Source organism: Arvicola amphibius, chromosome 6 (assembly GCF_903992535.2).
Source record: "Arvicola amphibius chromosome 6, mArvAmp1.2, whole genome shotgun sequence".
NCBI lineage: Eukaryota > Metazoa > Chordata > Mammalia > Rodentia > Cricetidae > Arvicola > Arvicola amphibius.
The window spans coordinates 108,724,200-108,750,978 of record NC_052052.2 but is presented as its reverse complement, the minus strand read 5'-3'; the positions used below and the strand labels follow the sequence as shown (position 1 = coordinate 108,750,978).

The 26,779-nt window shown below is 39.9% G+C and overlaps 1 pseudogene; it reads left to right on the top strand.

The window, feature by feature from the left end:
* The first annotated feature begins 805 nt into the window (after positions 1-805).
* LOC119816245 overlaps positions 806-26,779 on the top strand; it is a 28,431-nt pseudogene continuing 2,457 nt past the window's right edge.

Genomic DNA, 26,779 nt, shown 5'->3' with positions numbered 1-26,779 from the left:
AGGACAAGACAGGAACTATCACACAAAAATCTATCCTCATATAAATATCTTGGAGACCTGTTGTTTTCTTTTTTGTAGGCTCACCTCATGTGGTGATCACTTTAAATTATATGATGGTGAAGTCATATGGTATCCATCTTCTCCAACCCTAGCAAAGATGGTGACCAGCCATGTGGCTACCTAGAGATGGCAGCAAGCCATGTGCTGCTTATATGTCAGAGTGGGATTGTGGCACATGGTCTCTTTGAGATTACCTATGTATAGATTTTTAACTACCAACTATGTGTTACTAGTTTTAAGTTAAACTTTTTGAAGAAATAGTTTACCAGATTTTAAACCAAATCCTATAAAATGAACTTAAAATCTTGAGGTGTAGAATGTTTATACAAATCAAGTTTAATTTCTTGGCTGTTCTACTTTGCTTTCTGTGCCAGGAGACATAACCTGGCACAGGGCATAGAAGGAACTTTTAAACATGGTTGAATCTAGAGAATGGGAGATGTAGACCCCAATTCTAGAAAACAGCTTTTAAATAAAATAAAACACCAAAAAGAAATCTAAATTTTTGCTGAACACGCCAGAACAAAAAACCCTACAAACTTTCTAATGATTTATCTGAAATGGTCTATCCTGTCCCTTTAAGAGAAAAGCCCAACCACTCCTCCCCTTCTGCCAGGGCAAGGGGATCTTCCTTTGGCTTCCAGCCTGTGCTCTCCCTCTGCTCCATCTCTCTTTGGAAGAGGTGGCTACAACCTCTCCTCTTCCCCATTTCTCCCTCCCTCCCTCCCCCCCTCTCTCCTTTCCCTTTCCTTCCCTTTTACTAAATAAATTATATCCAAGCTCTCTCTGCATGGTGTGCCTATCTGTCTCTGTCTTTCACCTACTTGTCATGGGACTGGCTGCACAGGTGACCCACCAAGGTCTCTTATCTGCCTCTGACCCACCTGGGATCCCACAGAGGCCTTGGGTGGTGAGACCTGCTGCTCCTCGTTGGACCACCACCCCTCATTGGACCAGTCTCCCACCCTTATATCTTTCAAAAACAATAACATTGATATGTGACTCTGCCAGGCTCTCTCTACATTCCCTCCCACCTGGGGGCAGGCCAGCTGAAGACAGGTGAAACCCTGGGCTCGGGAACAAAGTATCTACCTGCTTCTGAACACCAACCTCTACGGACACCAGTGGCTTCAGTGGTGAGTTTTCCCCTTCAAGTCAGCTTAACCATTTCTCACACTCCCGGAAATCCTCTGGTATTCTTAGAAATGGGGTGATCGCCTCCATGGCTATGGTTGACATTCATCTCTGGTTGTTTCCCATAGCTAAAATTGTGATGGACCACCCAGAGTAGTTGTCCCACGCTAGCACTGCACAGGCTAAGGGGTGCATTTGCTTTGGGACCAGGGTCCCTTGATTTTTTTTTTCTTTTTCTTTTTGTTGTTGTTGTTTTGTTTTTCTTTCTGTTTTCTTTTGAACCACTTGTAAGTGGACCCCCACTGTGAGAGACCATCAGGGTGGCCACCAGCATCTGACTTTCAGTCGCCTGGACCTGGACCAGTCGACTTCATTAGCACCCGGCCTATAGAGAGAAGACATTCTTCTACAGGCCTTGCAGTGTTTGTTCGCTGTTTTTGTGTTTTCAGCTATGGGATAGAAACCCTCAAACTATCAGCCCCTGACCTGTAAACGCTCTGCCGGTGTCCTGTCGACTCTTCTTTTCCTTTTGCTGGGCAGCCCCTTCCCCACCCATGTGAAAATGCTCTCTTCCTCTTTCTCCCATTCCTTCTATTCTATCCCTGCCACCACTAATGCTGGTCCTGCAGAAACTGACAATTAATTAAAGATTAATCAGATCCATGAAACAGCTGTTTTCAGTTCCGGCCTTTGCTTCCTGCTGTGGCTTGTGGCATGGCAGTGTGGCAACAGGGTGGATCATGCCTCTAGGTCTCTCTTGTTATTATACTTAAAACCCCCGCAGCTCAAAAGCATGGCTTCTCCATACAGCACATGACTGCCACCATTTTGACTGAGGTCAGGTGACCTTGTGACCTTACTGCCATGTTGACTGAGGGCCAGGTCAGGTGACCAAGTTCTGCCATCTTTACTGAGGTGGTCCCTTCCTGGTTCCCCAGTGCTGATTCTGTTATATGTGTGTTTTGTACTGTGGCATGTCTTTGGTGGAGCCCATCAAAAGCATCTCCTTTGTTCAATTCCTGTTCATATTGCGTGTGTGTGTCTGTGTGTGTGTATGTGTGTGTATATACATGTAACTTAAATGCATCGATGTTTACTGTTAAATGTTATAATTGTCTATCCATTATATCTCATTCTAGACTAACAAAGCAATAATTCTCATATTTTAAATTTGTCTAAGAGACAACAGATATTTCCATACTACAAACACTGGACAAGAACAAAGAGACCAGGTACCCCAGAATGTGAACAGCACCCAGCTTTCTCAGGTTTTCCCCTCACAAGATGATGCCCACAAATAAGCAGGAAGCAGTCTTGAGAATCCAGCATCCCAATTCCTTTAACCTGTTGTGCCTAACTTCCCTCCTTTTTATTATAAGAAAGAGATGGGAATGTTATGGCCTGCTACTGACTTGTACAGTCCCTTAAGAGATAAACCCCGCCTACTCCCCCTTCTGCTGAGGCAAGCAGATCTTCCTTCTCTCTCTGCCCAGTCTCTCTTGTCTCTCTATGGAAGAGTTGGCTGTAGGTTCCTCTCCTCTAGTTTTTCTCTCCCTCTCTCTCTCCCCTCCTCCTCCCACCTCTCTCTCTCCATCTCTCTCCTTCTCTACCCTTCTCTCTCCCTCTCTCCCTATTCCCTTTTCTTCCACAACCCGGTAAATATACTATACCCACTTTCTCTGCATGGCTTCTATCTGTCCTTCACCCACTGCAGCTCCAGCTCCTCGTGGTACCAGCTGCCCCAATGACGCTCCGCGGTTTCTCACTCATCACCTCCCACCCACCTGGGACCCAAAGAGGTGATGGGACCTGGCTCTCCCTCTGGGAACTGCACCATTTTATGTAAACCATTACAACATCTTTCTTGAGAAGTAGACAAACAGAAGTTTCCCATGGGAAAGACATGTTGTTAAGAATCATATAGCTTTTAAACCATGCCTGATAGTCAATTTATAATTCCTGAGATAGGAGTTAACAGTATAATTGTTAGATATAGAAAAAAATTTTAAGTAGGTCCTTTAGACTTTCACAGACAAAATTGTAGCTCCTGGGGAAGGGGAGGGCAATGACAGCATTGGGAAAAGCATAGAACCTGAGTTCAATCTGTGACTGAGTGTGAACAACTGAGATAACTCATTACCTCTGGACCTATCTGGCCTCCTTAGCCCCTGGATCCAGCAGGCACTGCTGCCAGGAAATGTTTGTGTGCATGCTGCAAGGGCAGCAGCTGTAGATATTGCAGGGAGGGCCAGGCACCTCTCCATTCCTGACTCCCATGTTGTAACAAATGAAGGGAGAGATTTATATAGTTTAGGAAGAGAGAGTAGAGAGAAATAAGCAGGTTTTGAAGCAAAATAAAAGCGTCAAAAGCAGAGAATTCCTTTTCATTTTTTGATTGCTCAGACCCGTGCCTCAGCAGTAGCCACCAGTGACCCTATAACTTAGGCCACAGCAGCTGCTATGTGGTCCCACCCCTTGTACTGTTTGTTGGCAGCAACACAGCCTTTGCAGCACATGGCAGGGAGACAGGCTCTTCCCTAGCCCACACGATAGACAAAGGCTTTGCCCTGCATGCATCCAAGCAAGCACAGCTGGGACAGGCTGTATCTACAACATTGTGAACATCATGCTTTAGCTGGAGAGAGACAGAATTCACCATGAGAGAATCAAAAGCAAATCAGAGGGAGGACAAAAAGAAACTTGCAGGACCTTTGAGGGATGGCCAGGCAAAAAATACCATTACCCCCACTGGTGATGTCAGGGAGAATACCCACAAGCCCCAAGAATCCTGGAGAGTCCTGTTCACAGGTAACAGCTACGGGTCTCCTTCTTCAGGGATCATTGGCCATAGGTCCCCAAGGTGGAAGGAGCAGAAGTTGGCAACAGTACCTGGGGAATTACTGATTAAACAGCAGACTCCTGTAGTAGCTGGGTTAGTGGCAGCACCAGCCTATGAAAATAGCTAGAGCATGTTACTTAATTACCATATGATCAGCAGAGGAAGGACATTTACAGGGAACTACATCAAGGGTTGTGGAGGCCCAAAAATGTGAACCTAGTCCACTTTGTCTGAAGGTCAGAGAGTTTCAGCTTGCTCAAAGTTGTTGAAAGCAGCTGCGGCTATACACCTGACCTAGGGTGTGGTTACTTGGTGTTTTCCACATGAAGATGGTCGATGGAGGTAGATCCACTCCTCCCTCACCAAAGGTCAAAGAATTCAAGCATAGTTCTGCTCATTCTTCTGAATTACGAGGTTTAACTGAGGGAGTGGCTGCCTTCAAGATACTTGGACTAGGCTGGGTTCACTGCCTAAACAGAATGCATTTCTCATGAATTAATGGTTTGATGTCTCAAAGTACTGAAACAAATAACTGTTCTAGTTGTTCTTTGTGTCATGTTAAAGCAGTGTGTTGCCTTCTTCTCCCCTTTTGCATTGGGGTATAAAAGTGTATGGAAAATTAAACATGGCAAACTCAGTATCCAGAACTCAGTATGTAGGAGAGACTGAGCAGCCCTCAGATGCTATCCTATGTCTCTGAGTCTTTCTTATCTTTGTTCCTCCTACTTAACATTCTAATCCTCATGCCCCCTACCCTTCAATGTGTCACCTGCAGCAGCTGGGATTGTGGCAGAAGTCACCACAAAAAGGTGCCTCTGACAAAGGGTCATCCTTGAAATGAGTCAGGCATGGAGTCTAGAGACATCCTCCAAATAAGGGCATGTAAAGAGCAAGAATCCTCTCTAGGTAGGGCGTCCTTCCTGTTGCTGAGTTGAGAGAAAACTGCAAGACCATGGTAGACTGTAACCTCTGACCAGCAGGGCCTCCCAACAGCTCCCTGCTTCTGCTGCCATCAGGGACTCTAACCCTCTTTAACTGTAAGCTAAAAAAAAAAAAAAAAAAAAAAAAACCTCTTTCTTATATTTGTTTCCTTTATTAGGGTGTTTTTATCACAATAATAGAAAAGTAAGTAACTCATATACCAAGGAGCAAAAAACAAGACAGGGCATAGCAAAACAAAACAAAACAAGCCCTGTGCAGCAAGCAAGTAAAAGTGGACTTCAGAATTTTACCTTCCTTTCTTTATAGTCTTTCTGGATGAAAACTTGTGTTTGTGCGTCCTTCCTCAGCCAATTGTATATGTATGTAGATCTTCTCACACAAAGAATTAGAAGACTGGAAGTAGAGTTTAGTAACTGATCCCTCCCTGGCCTACCATGTTGGGTTCAATTCCCTGCACTTCCTAATACAACAAAATAGAAACTAATACAACAACAGATAATAATAATAAAAAAAGCTAGCCCCAATGGCAGAATAATTACAACCCAGGGTTATTTTCTTTAGGGTGTGAGAGCTGCTAAGCCTTTCATAAGGGTTTCTAGTTCCCTGCCTGTCTTGCCCTGAGCTGTAACTGCTTCTATCCTGTATTTGCTGCTTTCCCAGAGCTGTTGGTTTTCTTTCAGATGAAGGTAATTAAAGAGCAAATGACCAGAAAATTGAGATGTAACCTCTGAAATACTGTATCAGAAACAGATTTGGTGGAGTCTCGTGTGCAGAGCAGTTGTCATTTATCCTGACAATACCCGTGTGGACTGTAACTGAAGGAATAAAGGGGTCGGTGTCTTTCTTGTCTTGTGATTTTGGAATCACTTTTGTCATTTACTTATGTGTGCATCAGTGCATGAATGTGGTCCTGACACGAGGAGCTTTCAGATTTAGCTGTCCTCTTCCACTATGTAAATCCCAGCGACAGAATTCAGGACCCTGGAGTGCCTACAAGCACCTATAAGTGCAGAACCAACATGCCAGGCCCTGTAATTTTTTCTTTTTAATGAAAATAGATGTTTTCCATACAAAATATCCTGGTTGTGATTTTCCTTCCCTCTATTCCTTCCAGTTCCTCTCCGCATCCCCTTCTGCTAAGCTGGAAGACAGTGAGCTCTAGCAAGTCTGTCTCTGCCCCCTACGGACATTGATTTACAGGACACATGACTAGTTTTATGAGTGCTGGGATCTAATCTCTGGTCCACACGATTGTGCAACAATGCTCCTAATTGATGAGGTCTATTTAGTCTGACTTTCTTTTCCTCCCTCCTTCCCTCCCTCCCTCCCTCCCTCCCTCCCTCCATCCCTCCCTCCTTCCCTCCCTCCGTCCCTCTCTCTCTCTCTCTCCCTTTCTTCCTTCCTTTCTGTTTCTTTTGTTGTTTTGAGACAAGAGAGACCAAGCTTGAAGCTTGGGGTGATGATCCTCCTTCAATCCTTGACTTCTGGGATTATAGGCTTGTGTCACCACACCTGACAAAGGACTTTTTGCTTGACCTATGAATCTGATTTTTCTGAACAACCCTCAAAGTAAGGTGAAACCAACTATAATTGAAACAGAGAAAAAGTTACTAGTACAGTACTTATTTGTGAGTTTGGATTCTATTCTATTGTAGCCATTTTCTCACTCCTTTTTAGATAACATATTCAAGGGTCCATCTTTAAAAATGTCATCTTTGCTTCATAGACAGCATATGAGTTTAAAAATACTTATCATCATTGTACAAAACCATCCCTTTTTCTTTCTGAAGATTTTCTAGAAAGAAAGGATAAAGCAGATTAAATAGAAAATACATTGTTATAATGGTTATGGTATTGTTATACCTACAATTCCAGCACTCAGGCTGATGAGGCAATAGGATCATGAATTCAAGAACAGACTGGCTACTGTGTCAAGACTCTGTATACAACCAAACAAAATGAGAAGAAAGCACCTGTGCAAACACTCCTAGCTCAGCAGTTAAGAGACCTGGCTGCTCTTACAGAGGACATTGGTTCAATTCCCAGCACCCTCATATTTCATCTGTAACTCCAGGACAATGTGTCTAATACCCTCTTCTGGACTTCTCAGGTACCAGCATGCATGTGGTACTCAGACATACAATATTGACAAAACACCCATATACAGAAAATAAAAATAGTACTAATTAAAAATAACCAACAATTTTCAGCAACAACTGTGTGATAAACAGCACCTTGAGCATCTGTGATCAGCAGGAAGTTCTATTCAATAGCTTCTAGGGTTCAGAAGGTCAGTTCTAGGGTCCTGACACCCAGGAATGACATGAACCTTCTCAGAGACACAGGGGAATTAAAAATGTTTTCTTCTATGCATCTTAAATTTGCTGTGGGCCTGGAAATTTGGCAGAATAAAAGAGAGCTTACCAGGAGACAAATGAAGAACAAGCAGTTCCTTAACACGTGTTTCAGTGAGGACACAAATCCAGCCTCTTGGCCAAGGTTTGTCTGTTGACCCCAGAGGCAGTAGCCTACAACTGGCAATAGGACAATTGTAGAAAATAGGACAAAATGAATAGACTTAGAATATGAAGATTATTTGTAGGGTCAAGTACCTGTGGAATCTTGATTTCTGTGAGGCAATTAAGAGTCCATACAGAACCTGAAAGAAGGTTTTAACACATTCAGGAATGTGTGTGAGAGTCTGTTCTCTTCTTATCTCTAGTTAGTTAACTGATTATCCCACTCCGAATTCCATCCTCCATCATCACTCTCTCCCATCCGTTAGGATAATGGTTTACTCACAGCATTATTCTTACCCATAACCCAAGACAAGGGCAAACCCCGGCTGTGGGATATCCAAAGCCTACCACAATTCATCAGTGAAAGATTAATTATAGCACAAAGCAAAGGATGTAGATTTACTAACTATAGTCACACTGGGGAGAGCAATAGATAAAGCAGTCTAGTGACCCCAAATCTGGCTTCTGGGTACTGACATAAGTTTTAGTTTTAACCAGAGGAAGAGCTGGGGCTGTTGGTCAGAGGTAGATGTTTTAAGCAGTCTTGATCAAAGTGTGGTTGTTTGATTATTACATTAGTTTGGGTTCAGCAAGGCTTTTGAAGGAATCATCATTGCTATCACCTGTTGAATGCTGTTCATTGTGGCTATTCCTGATCTACAGTGAGATACCAGCACAGATTACTGCCCTCATTTGTAGGAAGACAATTCAGGGAGGCTTGCTATTACTTGTTGTTGGGTTTACCTCTTTGTCATAAAGGTGTTTACTCACAGATTACAAGGTGACTACAGGTTTAGGTCAATGACCAGAGACCTTTAGGTGGTTTGGGGAATCTGATGAGATTTTAAGAGCTGACAATAACATAGCTTTGTCACTGGTATCCTTAGCACTATGGAAACGGAGCACATTTTTGTAGGCTCTTGATTTATTGATGAAAGAATCTATGCGGCCTCAAGAAGGAGAATCTGAAGATGGTTTTATTAAGGTTAGATTAAACAACAGGGTTAGTGGACTGGATAATTAGGCACCTGTTAGGAGAATGGAGAAGGAAAGAGGAAAGAGAAGGGGGACAGCAAAGAATACTTTCAATAGAATCTATAGGTAAAAGACACCCCTTACAGTACAAGGTAGACAGATTGAGCAAAGAAAGAACTGGATACTCAGGGTTTTTCTTATGTAAGGGAAAGCTGTTTCTCTTAGTCTATTTGGTTTTAAACTATTTTTCACTACGTTGAGCTCTTCAGCAAGCGTGTATTTTATATTGAGACTCTTTCCACAAACTCCCTTTCTCCTTGTTTCCATTGCTCTTTCTCTCATAAGTCTCCTTAGGCTTCCTGAATGTTTTACTTCAAGATCATTCCACAGATAGATATAGACACATATGGAAATGGTTTAATATAGAATGTAATCATCAATGAAAGAAAGCATTCAGTATTTGTCTCTGAGATTATTAAGTGTAGCAATGGAATATTATGAAACTATTTCTTACAGTCTAAGAGAGTGGAAATTTTTCTGGACCTCATTTGGTTAATTTGTTATTTAACTTTGGTTAATAACAAATCTTGAGGTCTCATAAGACTTAATGACTGTTAGCCCTGTACACTTACACTGCTTGCTTATCCTTCTTCCTCTTTGGTGTCCATGTTGGCTTTCTGTTTTCCCACTCGGGGCCACCCTAGAGTGCAGATGTCCAATTAAACCTGGACATGTTTTAATTTGGTTTGATTTGGTCTGATTGGGATTATTTGCATCAGTGGAGAGGCATGTCTTTAAGGAATACTCCTAAGAGGGATAATATACAATAAAAGGATTAATAAAATCAGGCAAAATTCTGATCCTGTGAAGAGATAAGGATGGACTGTAAATTACAATATAAATTATAGTGCTATTGGAATACCAGTTGTAGTACTCAAATGAGGAAATGTGACAGATCTGTGATAGTGAGAAACGTGCTACTTGGGGTTTTCTGATTCTAACTGACTTTCTGAATTAATTTAGAGTATAATTTGCCAACACATTTATTGAGCTGCATTAATAGAAATTAGAACAATGTAAGGTGACACAGGAGAGCACGATGAATTTTATCTAATGAGACTGTAGGAGTCATGAAGAACCCGAGACTCAAACACATAAGCAGATTTCCTAAGGTTGGTAGTGACTGAGCTGGAGGAGAACAGGCTTTTGTAGAAGTAAACAGCTGTTTAAACAAAGGCAACATTCCAGAGATTAATTTGTGATGTAAATCTAGGTTTTCTTGAATAGAACTTATTAAAGAAGCAAAATAGAGAGAATCTGAATTTTGAGTGAAACCTAAACATATGGAAGAAGGAAATTAGATAACTAAATTGAAGGTAATATTCCAAAGGAATTTTGCAGTCTGTGTGCTTGGGCACAGATATCAAGCGTTGTTTCAGAAAATTTATAAAGTATTTTTGTTAAGTTTTATAAAACAAATACAGGGTGAGGAAATTAACTAAGTTTCTATATCAGAATTCATGTTTAGAAATGAACACCCTGACGATAGTTTTGCATCATATAAAGTAAGTTTGATGTAATTATCAGGGGCAGAATGTCACAACTAGCTTTTCTGTTTAGGAGCTGAAAATCCAATGTCTTTTAATATATAAGGTTTCTGGGTGTGTTTGCTGTAGAGACATGAAGGGATTATAAGAAAGCCCATGGACTCAGTCCAACCTTGGAGCTTTTACAATCTTGGCCCCTCCTTTCTTGACAGAATTAAATAGTGCTGGAGCCTTGCCTTTCGTTTGGCTCGGGTTACCGAGGAAGAAGAGACAAGAGTCAGACTTGTTGGGCTGTGGACACCATGGATCTCAAACATAGTCGTTCAGTGAAGCTGAATGATGGAAACTTGATGCCAGTGCTTGGATTTGGCACGTTTGCTCCAGGATGGTAAGTAAGTGGGCCTCTCGGGAACCAAAGCATTAGCTATCAGCTATCCTGGAAGTGCGTTCAGAAGGCAGGAGACCTGCACCTGGTGGATGATTCACCTGGACTTCCCTTTCCCTGTCTACAACTCACTTCTGATCATGCTTGGGGATGTGTATTGGTACTTAGTGAGATGCCAAGATATTAGGTCTGGAGATTTGAAGGTTAAAGATTTTGTAGGCAAATTATGTGTCATTATTGTTATTAACATTGTTTCCTGATAAATCTCAATGCTTGCTATATATTTAAGTACTTATGTCTGTAAGTATATTGAATTCTTAATGTAAGTATTCTTACTAATTTTTAAATTTTTATCTTCTAAAGCTCAGGCTTCTGAATTTTACTCTTGGTTAGACATCCCTATGTGCAATGGATACATGAGAAAATAACTAACAGTAGGGACATCGGACTGCAGCATTGCTGTGAGTTTTTTGGAAGAAGATGTATTAATTAAAGAATTTCAACTATTTGAACAGGTTTTAAAATTTCATACAGGTACACAACGTATTTCGATCTTATGCACTACTCATTCCACAATTCCAAATCCTCTCAGACTCTTAATTCTTGTTCTCAACTTCATTTCTTCTTCCCAATTTCTCCTCCTCCTCCTCCTCCTCCTCCTCCTCCTCCTCCTCCTCCTCCTCCTCCCCCTCCCCCTCTTCTCCTCCTCCTCCTCCCTCTTCCCTCTTTAAATAACCCACTAAAATCATTAATACTGACTCTATGGACTTGAATATGAGGCTGTCCTCTAGAACATGACCAACCTACTTGTGGCCGCATCCTTGAATAAGTGGATTTTCTATTTCCCAGAAGTCATTAACTGTCAGTAGCAGCTTTTCTGGTAGTATGGGGACAAGGTCTTGTCAGCCCATCCTCTGTGTGTGCTGCAGTGTTGCCTGGATTGATATTGTGAAGGGTTTCTGCAGACAACCACAGCTGCTGTCGGCTCATGAATGCAAGCCATTCCATCCCATCCAGAAGACACTGTTGTACAGCAGTTTTCTGTTTCATGATCCCTGGTTCTTACATTCTTTCTTCCTCCTCTCACATGATGTTCCCTGAGCCTCTTGAAGAAAGGGTGAGCTATAGAAGACCCAATTATGGGCGAGTCCTCTATGCACACCTGTTCTCTGGACATAAACAGTTATGGGCCCTGGTATTAGTCATTGTCTATGGCAAAAAGAAACTACTTTGATGAAGACTGAGAGATTCACTATTCTATGAGCATAAAGAAAAACGTTTAGAATATAAGTTCAACTTTTAAAAATGACTCTGAGAATCCACATTCTATTCATAAGTTAGTGTTGAAAATTTGCAAAATATAAAGTAGCAACGGGGATGGCATCACACTTCTTACTGAACACATTATGTTCCCATCCAATAAGTCATTGTTGTGAACTGAAAGTGTCTAACGCTAGTCACAGGTAATAGAAGCACTGGGTGGTTTTGGAAGGATTGTCTCCAAATGACAGTGATCAATATATTCAATGTTGATGGAAGAATGACAAAGTATTAGTATTGAACAGAACCAGTTTGTTTTAACTGACATTTATTACTGTTGTTAAAGACAGAATCGTATCTTAGGGAACAAAACAAAATCATTCTTACATAATGATTTCACCTATAAAAGTAAATGTAATACATACCATTGAGAAATAGAAAGAAAAAACAGAAGCTTCTTTTACAATTAGTGAAAGTTTTTATTCTGAATGTGATTCTTACTCAATAAATGACCTCCCTATGGGGTCACTTCTGAGACAAAAGCCTGTTCCATTGTATGCTTTGTGATTTTGTTTGTCGAGCTAAGTGTTCTGGGGGCAACACAAACACAGGATATCTGATTAAATCATTAAATTATACACTATTTGAAATTTGAGGAAATTTTGTAAATATTATTATCCTGACTTTGTCCCCCAGCAGCAGCTTATTAAGGTGTGCTCCTTGTCCTGGTAACAATAACTGATCAGAACAGTAGTTATCAGCTCTCTGGGCATCTGCTACATCTAGATACTCTCACTGTGGTTTTTATGGATATGAGTTTAGCATCCTGCCCTTCAGTCTTCCCAGTTGTGATGCATACCAAGAGATAGACTCATGTAGATTTCCTGCATGTAAAATTAGTGGATCAATTTTTGTCAGTACGAATAAGTACTAAAATCAATAAACTACTATTTAAACTAGAATGGACAAATACACATTTTACTGTTCTATCTATGATGGCTATACTTTTGGTTTTGAATTAGTTATTTATTAAATATAGGCAAGAAAATAAAAGAATAAATTATGAAGGGCAAACAGAAAGAGGCAGAAGATATAAAGCAAAACATTAAATCAGGGGCTGAAAAGCTTCTAATAGAAATAGCTGTGAGAACCCCACTGAGGTAACCAGATGGAATTTTCCAGTAAAAAGTACATCCTGGGCAGAGTGAAGTATCTTCTTGGGTGAGGGTTCCAAGTAACTGAACAAACAGCAGCAGAAAGAGTTGACATCATCAAATTGGATGCTCACTGCATCCAGCAAGAACTAACTCGGGAAACTGAGGCAGTAAATTTGAGTTCCTTATTTAGCTCTCTCTCCCTTTGGATGAGCTTCCTGTGGGACAACTTTTTTCTTCTCCTTCTCCTTTTCCTCATCCTCCTTCTCCTGAGTGCCTTAGAATTTTTCTCCCAGTATGCTGCTTTCCTGCTAGCTAGTTCCTTCTAACTAATCATTTATGAAACCTGCATTGACATGCTTCATAAGTAACCCACCTCACTAATTCACTCAGTCAAGATTTAGAAGTTAATCTTTTATAGTCTGTGTCTCCAGATAGATTGCAAATCTATTATCAAGGTTGTATCATCAAACAAGATTAGCCATAGGGCTGGCTGCAACTTGGAAAAAAAATATGATGGAGATATAAATGGCTTTTTTTTCCTGAGTTGGTCACATTTCCAGCTTTTCCTACTCTTGTCTTATAGATTCCAAAGAGCAAGGCTAATGAGGCCACCAAAATAGCCATTGATGTAGGTTTCCGTCACATAGATGCTGCATACTTATACCAAAATGAGGAAGAAGTTGGACAGGCTCTCAGAGACAAGGTGGCTGATGGAACTGTGAAGAGAGAGGATTTATTCTACACCACCAAGGTGAGCACCTGTGGCCAGAATGGCTGAAAGCCACTGTCAACTCAGATATGTTAATAAGGAAGATGACAACACCCCCTTGGTCTCAGATTGAATCTTAGCTTTATTGCAAAAACACATTATAGGAAAATAGTGAACAGGACAAACAGAATGACTCAGTAGAAAAGATGCAGGCTGTCATGCCAGGTAAACTTTTATCCCTGGCAAGTACATGATAGAAGAGAAATGATTCTTGATATCTTACCTTTATGTGTCTGAACTTATGCATATACATTAGTGTTCTCTCTCTCTCTCTCTCTCTCTCTCTCTCTCACACACACACACACACACACACACACACACACACACACTCGCACACACCAAAATAATAATAAAAGATTTAAAAAGAAAAATCTTGTTTTGCTTCAAAGTGTATTCAATGTGGCAGCTACTCATTATCTCTGAATATCAGACATTGTCAGATATAAAGTAAGGACGCAGTTCTGTTGGATAATCTGGCCTCTCTGGGCCCTGAGTAATTAATTCTTCAGTAGATTCCAAAGTGAGGTTGAGTTTATTGTTCATGAAAGGGAAAATCCTTTTCTGAAATCTGCACTGAATGGACTGATATTTGTAACATTTCCTCAGGTGGTAAGGCAGCCTGCCAGTGTGATTCCACCTGAGCTGAGGTCTCTACAGATGTCTCCTACCTATGTTTACACTGGTGACAGCTTGTTTTTAGATAGGCTCTCCTAGAATTGGTTCTGGATTTGCAAAGAACAGTAAATCCTTTGTCTACTTTACTGATGTTTGTTCAGTTTCTTGGCAGCCTCACTCAAGAGGATACATCACTCTGCCCTGGATGGACTTTTAACTGGAAAATTCCATCTGGCTACCTCACTGGGGTGGGGTTTTCTACAAGATGTTGCTCAGCCCCCTTATTTAATGTTATATATATATATATATATATATATATATATATATATATATATATATCTTCTCTCTATTTGTCCCACACATCCAGCTCATCATTTCTTGACTCTTTCGAGACCAAAACTCCTAGTTCTTGGAACACTGAATTTGGTTTTTTCTAAATTCTGCTCATTCTCCTGACATTGTCATCACTCAAGTAAATCTCAGTATTCTATGGGGGATGTGATCTCTGATGAACAGTACAAAATTAGGTAGGGTTGTGGGTAGGATCTGGGAAAAGTTGGATGAGGGGGAAACCATGATACAAATTATATAAAAATTTTAATAAAAATACATAAAACCTTAGCCCCAGATGTTCTTAGCTTAGCTGAGACCACTATAGCACATCTCAGTCATTTCAACACAGTGTGTGATTCTGTTTGAAAACTGTAGATTTGGGCGACTTTCCTTAGACCAGATTTGGTTCGTCAGTGCCTGGAGAGATCACTGAAGAAACTTGGGCTGGATTATGTAGATCTCTGCCTTATTCATGTACCAATTGCTATGAAGGTCAGTTTTGGATTTTTATTCCCTAGTTGTGTTATCTCAGGCCAATGAGATTTTTTTCTGGGTTTTTACTGAGCGTGATACATTGATCTGAGATGAACAGAATAGAAAAATGATTATGATTCTGCATGACCACTGAGAGACCACAGGGGCAAGACTTCTAAAAATGCTCATTCTCATTCTTTAGAGGTGTTGAAGTTCAAGGACTTCACTGCCTTCTATAGACCAGAGTGCCCCAGGTTTTGGAGACTTCTGAGACTCCAGGGCGAGTCTCTATCTTCTCAGGACATGTTCTCACCTATGTCTGTCTCCCACTCTAGGACACAAGGATCTGAATTTGGGTAATGGACAATTGGGCTTGGGTTCCTTTGGGCCTCATGGTTTCATTTTCTTATCATGGTACATGTTTGCTGATCACATCTGAAAGACTCATTAACTCAGAATTGAGTAATCATAAAGTGTGAAGCAAAAGCTCATAATTAATAGTGAAAGTCCCATTCTTTACACTATTCTGTCACTGGGATAGGGAGATTCCAACAAGAAGAGCCCTCATAGTTGGTGAGATTCAGTGCTTCATGAGAGTCATGGGGGGAGAAAAGCATTGGCAATCAAGAGGAAGATAGTCCAGTATAATCTATTAGATAATTTCACTTTTCTTTCTCCAGAGTCTCCCCTTAAAGACTCATGTGTATACATGTATGTGCACACACTCTCACACACAGAGTGAATGTTGGATGAGTAAGCTTATTTGCCAATAAAAATTGACTATTAGAGAAAGTTTTGTTAACTTTCCTTTTCTCTCTGCATTCTAGCCTGGAGAGGAACTTGTACCAAAGAATGCCAGTGGAAAAATTATTTTAGATGTAGTGGACATTTGTGATACATGGGAGGTATGTACTGCTGTAGACAATAAGCACTGTACGGCAAGAGAGGAACCAATTAATACAGAATTAGAAGAGATGGATTTTGTTTCATTAACTGACAAGTCTAAGGCATATCATAATGCCTAGTCTTACAGCACTTTACTATCCGGTGTTCAGCTATATCTCTGGGAGGCCTGCTCATTCCTGTGAGGGAATGGGTGAAGAGTGGATAAGGGGAAGAGAGGAGACAAGGAGGAGGAATGGGAGGAGTGGTGGTGGTGGGGGGGATAACTGTGGTTGGAATATAACACATGAGAGAAGAAAAAACCACAACAGCAACAACCACCACCATCCCTTCTCTGTTTTTCTGTAATCTCATCTGTAGAAGAAGAGTTGAGAGGGGCTGAATTTTAATTTTTAATCTTAACTATGATTTGACATAGACATTTCTTTGCGTCCTAGATCTCATTAACAATATAAGCCATATGAAGGGGATCAACTGAAAGAAACTCAAGAAGGGTTACAATACTATTCCAGGACAGATAAACACTCCTTTGGAGAACTGTAGTCTGCCTTAGTGCAGAGCAGGCTGTGATAGAGCATGAAACCTGACACTATATACCCTTTCCTGTACACAATTTGTCAACATTAAAGAGAAAAATTAACAATACATTTTAACTAGCACAAGATTCTAGAATTTTTTGTCTTTTTATATGATGGCATTTATTGAAGAACCATTGTAATCTTGGCATCACAACAGATGCCACTGAAGAGGGTGGGGAAGATAAGGGGAGACTTATATGTACTTGCTGTTCTCAATGTGCATGTAAATAAATGAGCAGACAAATATGTATTCCCTGCAGGTGAATACCTTAGGCAAGGCTGTATTCAAGTGTCAAAATTGTTTTGAAATTGTAACCAAAATTATGTAAGTAACTGAAGTTATTATGTAAGCAACTGAAATTATTATGTAAGTGTTCAAATAAGCCCAAGGAGAATCTCCAAAGGGCAGAGTACAAATAGGACTAACTGCATACTTTCTTCCTCCCAGGCACTGGAGAAGTGTAAAGACTTAGGTTTAACCAAGTCCATTGGGGTGTCCAATTTCAACCGCAAACAGCTGGAATTGATTCTGAACAAACCAGGACTAAAATACAAGCCCACTTGCAATCAGGTGAGCTCTAGTTCACCTGGGCTGTGCCTTACCTTCTGTTCTTCACAAACTTCTTTCTTACTTGATACTCCCCAAATCTCTGTTTCAAACCATCTAGTTAGGTTAAAGCTATTTTCACTGAGACAGGAAACATCAGGTATGGCTCAGGTTGACTAGAGTGGGAAGAAGAAGACAGGGGAGGGCAGTTTGATTGACTGAAATCACAACTCTTAGAAGGAATACCACTGCTCAGTAACACTCACAATGTGTGCCGTACTAAAAATCATTTAAAATCTTTAAAAAAAAACTTGATTGAAATAAAACACAGCAAAATTGTCTTGCTGCTGTATTGTTCTTGTGGCACCATAGATATTTGTGGTGGTTTATTTCCTAAATTTAGAATAAAAATATTTATTAATAACATCTACAGACTTTTAACCTTGCAGAATTTAGAGCCACAAATGCCCTGAGAATTGCGTGACTACAACTTTCTTCATCAATGCACTCAAGCAATAATTTCTCTTCTCTACAAATTTGTCATATACATACTATTTGAAGTTTTGAGGCAGGTATTATATAGTTTTATCCCATATTTTAAAATACATAGTTTAAAATAATTAACAATTCTAGTGTAATGGATTATTAAAAATGCTGCAGGATACCTGGTAATGGCAGGCAGCAGAAACGCTGCAGGTCCCCAAGTGATGGCAGCAGGCCATGTGGCAGCAGGCAGTAGGATCTGAGAGCAGCCAGTCCCAGGCAGGGATAGCTGCAGGTCTTGGAGTGGTGGCTGGTTCAGGGCAGGGAGACATGCAGTGGCAGGCAAGAGACAGAGACATGGATAGGCATGCCATGCTGAGTGAGGTTGGATATTTATTTGGTGGGTTCTGGAGGGAGAAGGGGAGAAGAGGAGGGGGAAGAATCGAGAGACAGAAGATGCCTCTCCATAAGGGAAGCAGAAAAGAGAGAGAACCCAGGCTGGAAGCTGAAGATCAGCCTGTCTCAGTGAACAGGGAAGGGAGTGGGCATGGCTTGTGTCTTAAAGAGACAGGACAGACCATTACATTCCCATCTCTTTTTATAATAAAAAGGTGGGAGGTTAGGCACCACAGGTTAAAAGAATTGGGGCAGTGGATTCTTAAAAATACAAATACAAGACCTGTAAGTTATAAAAGTATGAGGACAAATACAAGTTATCAAACTTCTCTCTCATGCTGCCTTCCATAGTCTTAAAAATACTTTTCACTGTGCAAAAATATCTGTCACAGTCATTCTGACATAAATATGCTACTATTTATACAATGTATATGCCTAAAACTTCTGTTTTCACAATCTTGAATTCTTGTGAGTTCCAGGGAGCCAAATTGAAGGATCCACCTTAAACAGGTCAGATACATCCCCCTCAATTCCCTGGTCCTAATTTTTTTCCCTTAAACTCTGTCCTCTGTTCTACCAATACCTTAAACAGGTGTAAGAGACACCAGACATTTCCATACAACAAACACCAGACAGGAGCAAAGAGACCAGCTATGCCAGGATGTGGCCAGCACCCAGCCTTCTCAGTTTCCCCCAAAAATGATGCCCACAAATAAACAGGAAGGAGTCTTAAGAATCCACTGCCCCAATTCTTTTAACCTGTGGTACCTAACCTCCCACCTTTTTATTATAAAAAAGAGATGTGAATGTAATGATTGTTCTATCTCTTTAAAAGACAACTCACGCCCACTCATGCCTCCATCTCCTGAGACAGGCTGATTTTCAGCTTCTAGCCTGGGTTCTCTCTCTTTTCCGTGTCCTTCACCGAGAGGCAGCTTCAATCTCTCCACCTCTCCTCTCCCTCCTCCCTCTCCCTCTCCCTCTCCCTCTCCCTCCCTCTCCTCCCTCTCCCTCTCCTCTCCTCTCCTCTCCCTCTCCTCCCTCTCCCTCTCCTCTCTCTTCTCTCTCTCGTCTCTCTCTCTGTCTCTCTGTCTCTCGTCTCTCTCTCGATCTCTCTCTCTACTCAGTTCTCTCTCTCTCTCTCTCTCTCTCTCTCTCTGGTCTTCTCCCCTTCTCCTCTTCCTTCCATAAATACTAAATAAGTATCCAACCTCACTAGGTATGGTGTGCCTATCCATGTCTCTGTCTCTTGCCTGCCGCTGCATGTCTCCATGCCCTGGACCAGCCACTGCTCAGGGACTGGCTGATCTCAGGGCCTGCTGCCTGCTGCAACATGGCCTGCTACCATCACTTGGGGACCTGCAGCATTTCTGCTGCCTGCCACCACCGGAGATCCTGCAGCATTTTTAATTTTTCCATTACAGTTAGAACACTGTTAAAACACCTACAATTTCAGCAATGATTGGTATCACTAAATATCTTGAGCGTCAAAGTATGATAACATATTTTTATTTTTACGGTACCTGGGATTGAACCAGAGGCCTCACATACCGTAGGCAAATGCTCTAATACTGAGTTTTAGCTTGTGGTATTTAGTAAATTATTTTGAGGTAGGCTCTCTCTGAATGATCTGATTGGCCTTGAAATTTTAATCTTTCTGACTTAGTCTCCCAAGTAGCAAAGTGTTTGTCACTATACCCAGTAACACATTGTTTTATTTTTTTATTAATTTATTTATTGTTTAAGACAGGTTTTTTAAATTGTTTTTATTGAGCAATATATTTTTCTCTGCTCCCCTCCCATCTTCCCCACTCCCCTTTCTGCCCTGTCCCATAATCCCCACACTCCCAATTTACTCAGGAGATCTTGTCTTTTTCTACTTCCAATATAGATTAGATCTATGTATGTTTTTCTTATAGTCCTCATTGTTGTTTAGGTTCTCTGAGGTTGTGGATTGTAGGTTTTCTTTGCTTTATGTCTAAAAGCCACTTATGAGTGAGTATATATTATTCTTGTCTTTCTAGGTCTGGATTTACCTCAATCAGTATGATGTTTTCTAGATCCATTCTTTTGCCTGCAAATTTCAAGATGTCATTTTTTTTTACTGTGTAATATTCCACTGTAAACATACCACATTTTCTTTATTCATTCTTTGATTGCATGACATTTAGATTGCTTTCAGTCTCTGGGTATGACAAATAATGTCCTTGTGTTATAATTGAGCATCCTTTGGGTATATACCTAAAAGGGATATTGCTGGGTCTTGAGGTAGGTTATTTCCTAATTTTCTGAGAAATCACCATACTGATTTCCAAAGAGGCTGTACAAGTTTGAATTCCCACCAGCAATGCAGAAGTGTTCCCTCTACTCCACAACCTCGTCAGCATGAACTGCCATCAACGTTGTTGGTCTTAGCCATTATTATGGGTATAAGATGGAATCTCAGGGTAATTTGGATTTGTGTTTTTCGAATGGCTAAGAATGTTGAGCATTTCCTTAAGTGCCTTTCAGCCATTTTAGATTCCTTTGTTCAGAGTTCTTTGCTTACTTAAGACAGGGTTTCTTTCTCTCTCTCTCTCTCTCTCTCTCTCTCTCTCTCTCTCTCTCTCTCTCTCTCTCTCTGTGTGTGTGTGTGTGTGTGTGTGTGTGTGTGTGTGTAGCTTTGGAGCCTCTCTTGGAACTTGCTCTATAGTGCAGAATGGCCTTGAACTCACAGAGATCTGCTTGCTTCTCTCTCCTTGGTGCTGGGAATAAAGGCATGCACCCCACTACTCTGCTATCCCCCAACCCCCACACCTAGCTTTTTTTATTTTTAGAGCAAATTAATTCAAAGTAGGGAGGTAAAATGGCCAAATATCTCCACTGAGTGGTATATATATAGATATATAAGATATATCTTGTAGATATCTAAAACCTTATAGATATATAAGGTTTTCTTGAAATCAGGGGTTTGCTCCCTTGCGTTCATATCCCGTTTCCATCCTTACTCCTCCATTTCCCTCCCCTGTCCTTTGTTCTCACTCTCTTTCTCCTTTCATCTGTTTATGAAAGAAATCAAGCAATTTATCCTGTTAAAGTGCCCCACATGATAGGGAAATTAGTCACTGATCACTGTGATAATTGGGTAGGTTACTTTTGAATTTCTTATACATTGAGGATCAGAGCAAAAGGCTTGATAACAGAAGACCAAAGTTATGTGAGTCCCTGAAGGTTAAAAGGCATGACATTTCCCCATCCAGTGCAGCCACTCTTCTTTATCATTCTCCCCTCCTTTGTTCCCCTGAACACTGGGTCCTTCTACAAGGCTGTCACTTCTTCCCTCTCTAGAGGAAAAGGTTTTATCTTCAGTTTGTAGTCTTCTCACCTATGGCTATACCCAGCCCTTGCTCTAACAGGCTATAGCTTCATTCTGTAGAAACTGACAGAGACTGCAAGTTGGAAATGGGAGATTTTAATCTTAAGATACTAATAAAAGGACAGAAGGAAGTATTTCAGGGAAAATTTGAAACATATTGTACTTAAGTCAGTATAGAAGTAGATCTGCCCTTAAGGCACTTTTAAAATCTGCATGACCTTGTTGGCTCATACATTCTAATACCGTTTTGTTTTGGAAATTTACAGGTAGAATGTCACCCGTATCTCAACCAGAGCAAACTCCTGGAGTTCTGCAAGTCCAGAGATATTGTTCTAGTTGCCTACAGTGCCCTGGGATCCAGCAGAGACCCAACCTGGTAATGAGACCTTTGGACTTTATTTCCTTATGTCAATAATTCCATGTTGACAAACATTAACTTTTAACCTTGTGGGAAAATTCAACTATGAAGAAACAATTTCAACAGTGCAGGAGTTCCTATGCACCAGGGTTGAACTACAGGCTCCCTAGTGGTCTTTTATTCTTGCTTTATCTGTCTACCTGTTTGCAGCACTAATAAGCGTAGTTCTTAAAGAGATTTTTAAGGCCCAATTTACTAGCCGTGCCATTTTGAAACAGAGGGGAAATGTAAAATCCACATTCATATCATTTCTAGAAACTTCCTTATTTATACAATATTTAATGTTTGATTGAGGAGAGGCTTAGAACCATCTTCCCTCATAAAATCAGTTAAAGTTATACAGAAACCCAAAAGAGAATTCCCAGAAGAAAATATGACTGTCTTTCCAAGTGGTGATATTGACTTGCAGAGTATCTAATATGTTATGAGATTTTTCAAAGGATATATGCACCTGAATTTATGAACTTATAGTTGTATTACATTGATATGTTAAAATTTCATAGACTTATGAAACTAATACTGTTATTACATTTAACAGTGAATTCTCAGTTCTGTTTGTAGATTCAGAGACAGTAGATTTGCATATGCCCACACTGTTTGATTTTTTCTTTTTCTTTTCCTTTTTTTTGGGGGGGGGTTAACTTGACATTTGATACATGCCTAGACTTATCTGCCAAGAGAAGGAAATCATAACCAAAAAAAATGTCTCCATAAGATTGGCCAATTGGTAAGTCTGTGTGGTATTGTCTTTATTAATAATTGATGTATGAGGACCCAGCCCACTGTGAGTGCGGCCACCATTGTGGTCCCGAGTTGTATAAGAGAGCAAGTTGAGTAAGGCAGTAGACTACCTTCCTCCATGGCCTCTGCTTCAGTTCCTTATGTGAACCCCTTTGAGGATGGACTGTGATGGGGAAGTGTAAGATGAGATAAGCCCTCTCCTTCCCAGGCTGTGTTTGTCATGATGCTTTATCATAGCAATAGAAACCATAACTAAGACAGAACATGAGAAAGAAGACATTTTGATAACTGTCAAAGACATTGTCTCTTGTCCCGAGCTTTTAATAGAGTGTAGCCTTTAATGTAAAAACTTGATTTTCTTAAGTAAAACAAAATTAAACAGAAGTTAATCAATAATAATAATAAATAGCATTTTGTATGCCTTTTAACTTCTTATTACTTCTGACACTTTTTCACCACTTCTCAGACTATTAGTTTTTGCACTGTTCTTTGGCTCTAGAGAAGTTTTGTCTGTTCTGTAGGAATGCTGTGCTTATAAGGGAGGAAAATGGATTGAATTAGGATCATGTTACGTAGAATGGGATGTCTTCAAACTCATGGATGAGAACCTTTTTATGTAGTCTCCCAAGTGCTAGGATTGCAAACTTATGCTCCCATGGCTATCTAGAATTCACATGTCTATATTTGAGTGGCCTATGTCATCACAATTACCTGAGCTCATTAAATTTTCCAGCAATTATCCTGAAATCTTTCCTTCCTTCCTTTCCCTCCCTCTCAGTCTTTCTATCTTTCTGTCTGTCTCTTTTTATCCTTCGTTTCCTTCCTTTCTTTCTTTTCCTTTCCTTCCCATACTTTTAGTTAGCAATTAGTGGTAGCTTGAAATTGTCAATGGAAAAATTCTAGAAATATGCAATTCTTAATTTGAAATTGCATATTATTCTAAGTAACTTGATGAAATCACATGCTGTCTGGGACAAAGATTACCATTTTTCAGTGTATCCTCACCAAATCTACTCCATGTTAGCTAGTCACTTGTTCATTGTTTGGTTTATCAGTACAACCACCACAGCATGGCAGGGCTTGTATTTAACAAACCCTTATTTTACTTAATAAAAGCTAAAAAGCATGAGAATAGGAGTGCTTGAAACTTGGATAGGGCAAAAAGAGGCATTTACTTCATTTAAAAATGGGCAGGTTCTCAGCTTAATGAAAGAGAAAATTTATACACTGAGATTTCTAAGATCCATGGTCAGAGTGAATCTTCTATCCTGAAACTGTCAAGAAGGAAAAGGAAATTCATGCTAGCTTTGTATACCATCAAATATAAGATTCACTTATTCATCAAACATAAGTTGGAAAAAGTATCATTATATATATATATATATATATATATATATATATATATATACATATATATATTACACATTGGGATCAGTGCTATTCCCAGACCCTCTGAGGATAAAAGGGAGTATCTGTATTTCTATAATATTCTATTATATGACTACTGTCCTACACAGTATTTATTTTCCCATCTATTTATGGGTAACTTAGTTATTGACAATTGCTACAATAAAAAAATAAATCTCTGTGAATAATCACAAAATTCTGCTTTAATTATACTACATTGTACTTCTCAGAGGTCTGGGAATATAGGTAAGGGAGCAACATAGTCCAGATTTGTTATCTCTGTGAGTGTATGTCTGCATTTTTTTTCAGGGTAAGCAGTGATAGCCCATACCTCCTGGAGGAACCCATCTTAAAGACCATTGCCAAGAAACACAACCGAACTCCAGGACAGGTTGCCCTGCGCTACCAGCTACAGAGGGGTGTGGTGGTTTTGGCCAAGAGCTTCAATGAGAAGAGAATCAAAGAGAACTTCGAGGTAAAAGTCCAGGGACTTTTCTCCAGAATGAGACCTGGGGAAGGGGCAGTTTCCCTCACATGGGAACACTTGCTATTTATTTGCTCCCATGCATTGCCGCTGTGTGCTACAGACAGCAGCTTGAAAGGGCAGCAGAGAAAGCCTTGGGCAAAAACCTGGTTTTCCTCCATACTAGTTTTGCCTTTTGCAATTGGTTGTGGGAGTTCTTTCAGATGGCAAAGAACTTTAAATAACTTCATTTTATTTTTTTGTATTCTATTCTTTTTGAATCCCTGTTTGTACTAAGGACTACAATTTGGATTAATATTAAATCCAAATACGACTACTTGTTTGTTAACTTACTGCACTCTTCCAATATATTTTTGCTTTTTTTTAACTTCCATAGTTCTGGCCATGGGTCTGTGGGTGTTTTCCATTAACTTACAATTATTTAGTTGTATACTGGCATGCTTTCTGAAGTATGGGATGTTATACATGGCCATTTTCTCTTTAATCATTGGTGTTTTTCTATGAAGAATAAGAGCTAGATGAATTTATAGATTGACCATATGAAGAGATCAATGATTAAAGTTATTCCTTAAATGCTTTCTCACGTGCACTAGCTAGTCTCTCCTATCCCTCAGCGGTTTTTCGTTTGTTTTGTTTAGAATCCCATAAGGTTAAAATTTAACTCTATATTTAGTTTCTCTATGTATGTGTGTTTGAGGGCACACTCACCAGCACACAGTGGGTGGCCAGAGGATAACCTGTGGGAATTTTTTCTCTCCTTCTACCCCTGGACCTCAGGGGTGGAACAAAGTGTAAGCAAGTATTATCACTGCAATATGGGAGCCATATTACTTAAAGAATGAATTTCAGAAGGACTTCAGGTGGAAAGATGAAAGGACAGTGTTGTGGTTTTTCTTCCTGTTGTTGTGATAAAATATCCTGGCAAAAGCAACTCTAGAAAGAAAGGGTTTATTCTGAATCACACTTCAAGGTTACAGTCAACCATCGCGGAAGAAATTATAATAGCAGGAGCTGGAGAGAGCTGGTCACATTGCATCCACATTCAAATGTAGGAAAAGTTGAATGCATGCTGAACTCTTCTCTGCTTTTCGCAGTCCAAGATCCCCTACTCAGGGAATGATCTTACCCACAATCAGAATGGGTCTTCTCACATCAATTAGCATAAACAAGGTGATCCTATACAGGCATGCCCTATGACTCATCTCACTGATGGTTCTAGATTCTGTTAAGTTGACTATTAAATTTAACCATCACAGATAACTTTAATAGATATAGTAATTAGAGTGATATATTTAAATTTACTTAATGTAAATAAATGTAACATATATATACATATATATGTACACACACATATATATTGATAAAAATTATATTTTGAAGGTTATTTTGATAAAAAGAATGTCTGATAATGTTTGAGAACAAGAAATGATCAAGTGTTATGGTTCAACAATACTTCAGGGGAGATTTTCTTCAATTTAATGAAGTCTTGGAGAGAATTTAGATTATGCTCTGTGACTTAGGGACTCTATTTAAAGCTGAATCAAACTCTAGGGTAGCAAATAAAGAGAAGTTCAACAAATTTTGTTGAGGCTAATTCTAGTATTTCATTTATATTTGAAAATTAATTCGGGAGCTCTTTTTTTCCTGCCTTTCTTAAGATTAGGGGTTGATTAGTCTTTCTTTTGTGAAGTGGATCAAAATAGGAAAGAAATGGGAAAAGGGGGTCCTGCCATATTCAGCCAAAACTTCTGAGTCCCGCCATATGGAGCCCAATGGTGAATAAAATTCTTCTCTTAAAGCCACTTTTGTTGCTATCACCCTTATATTTCAATGTAGAGGGACACTTCAATGGCTTATTTATTTATTTATTTATGAATCTGTCTTTCTTTCTAGGTGTTTGATTTTGAATTGACCACAGAGGACATGAAAGTTATTGATGGCCTCAACAGAAATTTTCGATATGATAGTATGCCATTGTAAGTAATGCCGCTAGATTGTTTTAAGGTTTATTTGCTTTATGTAGCATGGAGGTGAAGCATGAAGATGTTCTAGAGGATCCAGGGAATGATCAGTTTAGCTAGGCCTTTGCTTTTGAATGAGAGAGTTTAATACACACACACACACACACACACACACACACACACACATATATATTTCAAAGTAAAATAATAAGTAGTGATAGATAGGTTGCAAACATAATAAAATTGTGCACTCAAAATATCTAGAAGTTGACTGAGACAGCAACTTTAAAACAACCAGCCTGAGTTCTCAATAAAGAGGGTCTCAAACAGAAAACAGGGTTTACTCAGGTAAGGCTTCTAGGTAAAAAGGCATATGACAGCAGAAAGGTTGTTACTAAACTGGATGCTTACAAACATCCAGCAAAATCCAGCTGGGGAATTTTGAGGTACTTCCTAATAGACAGTCTTGAGCAGAGAAGAGTGAGCCCCTAGGGTGA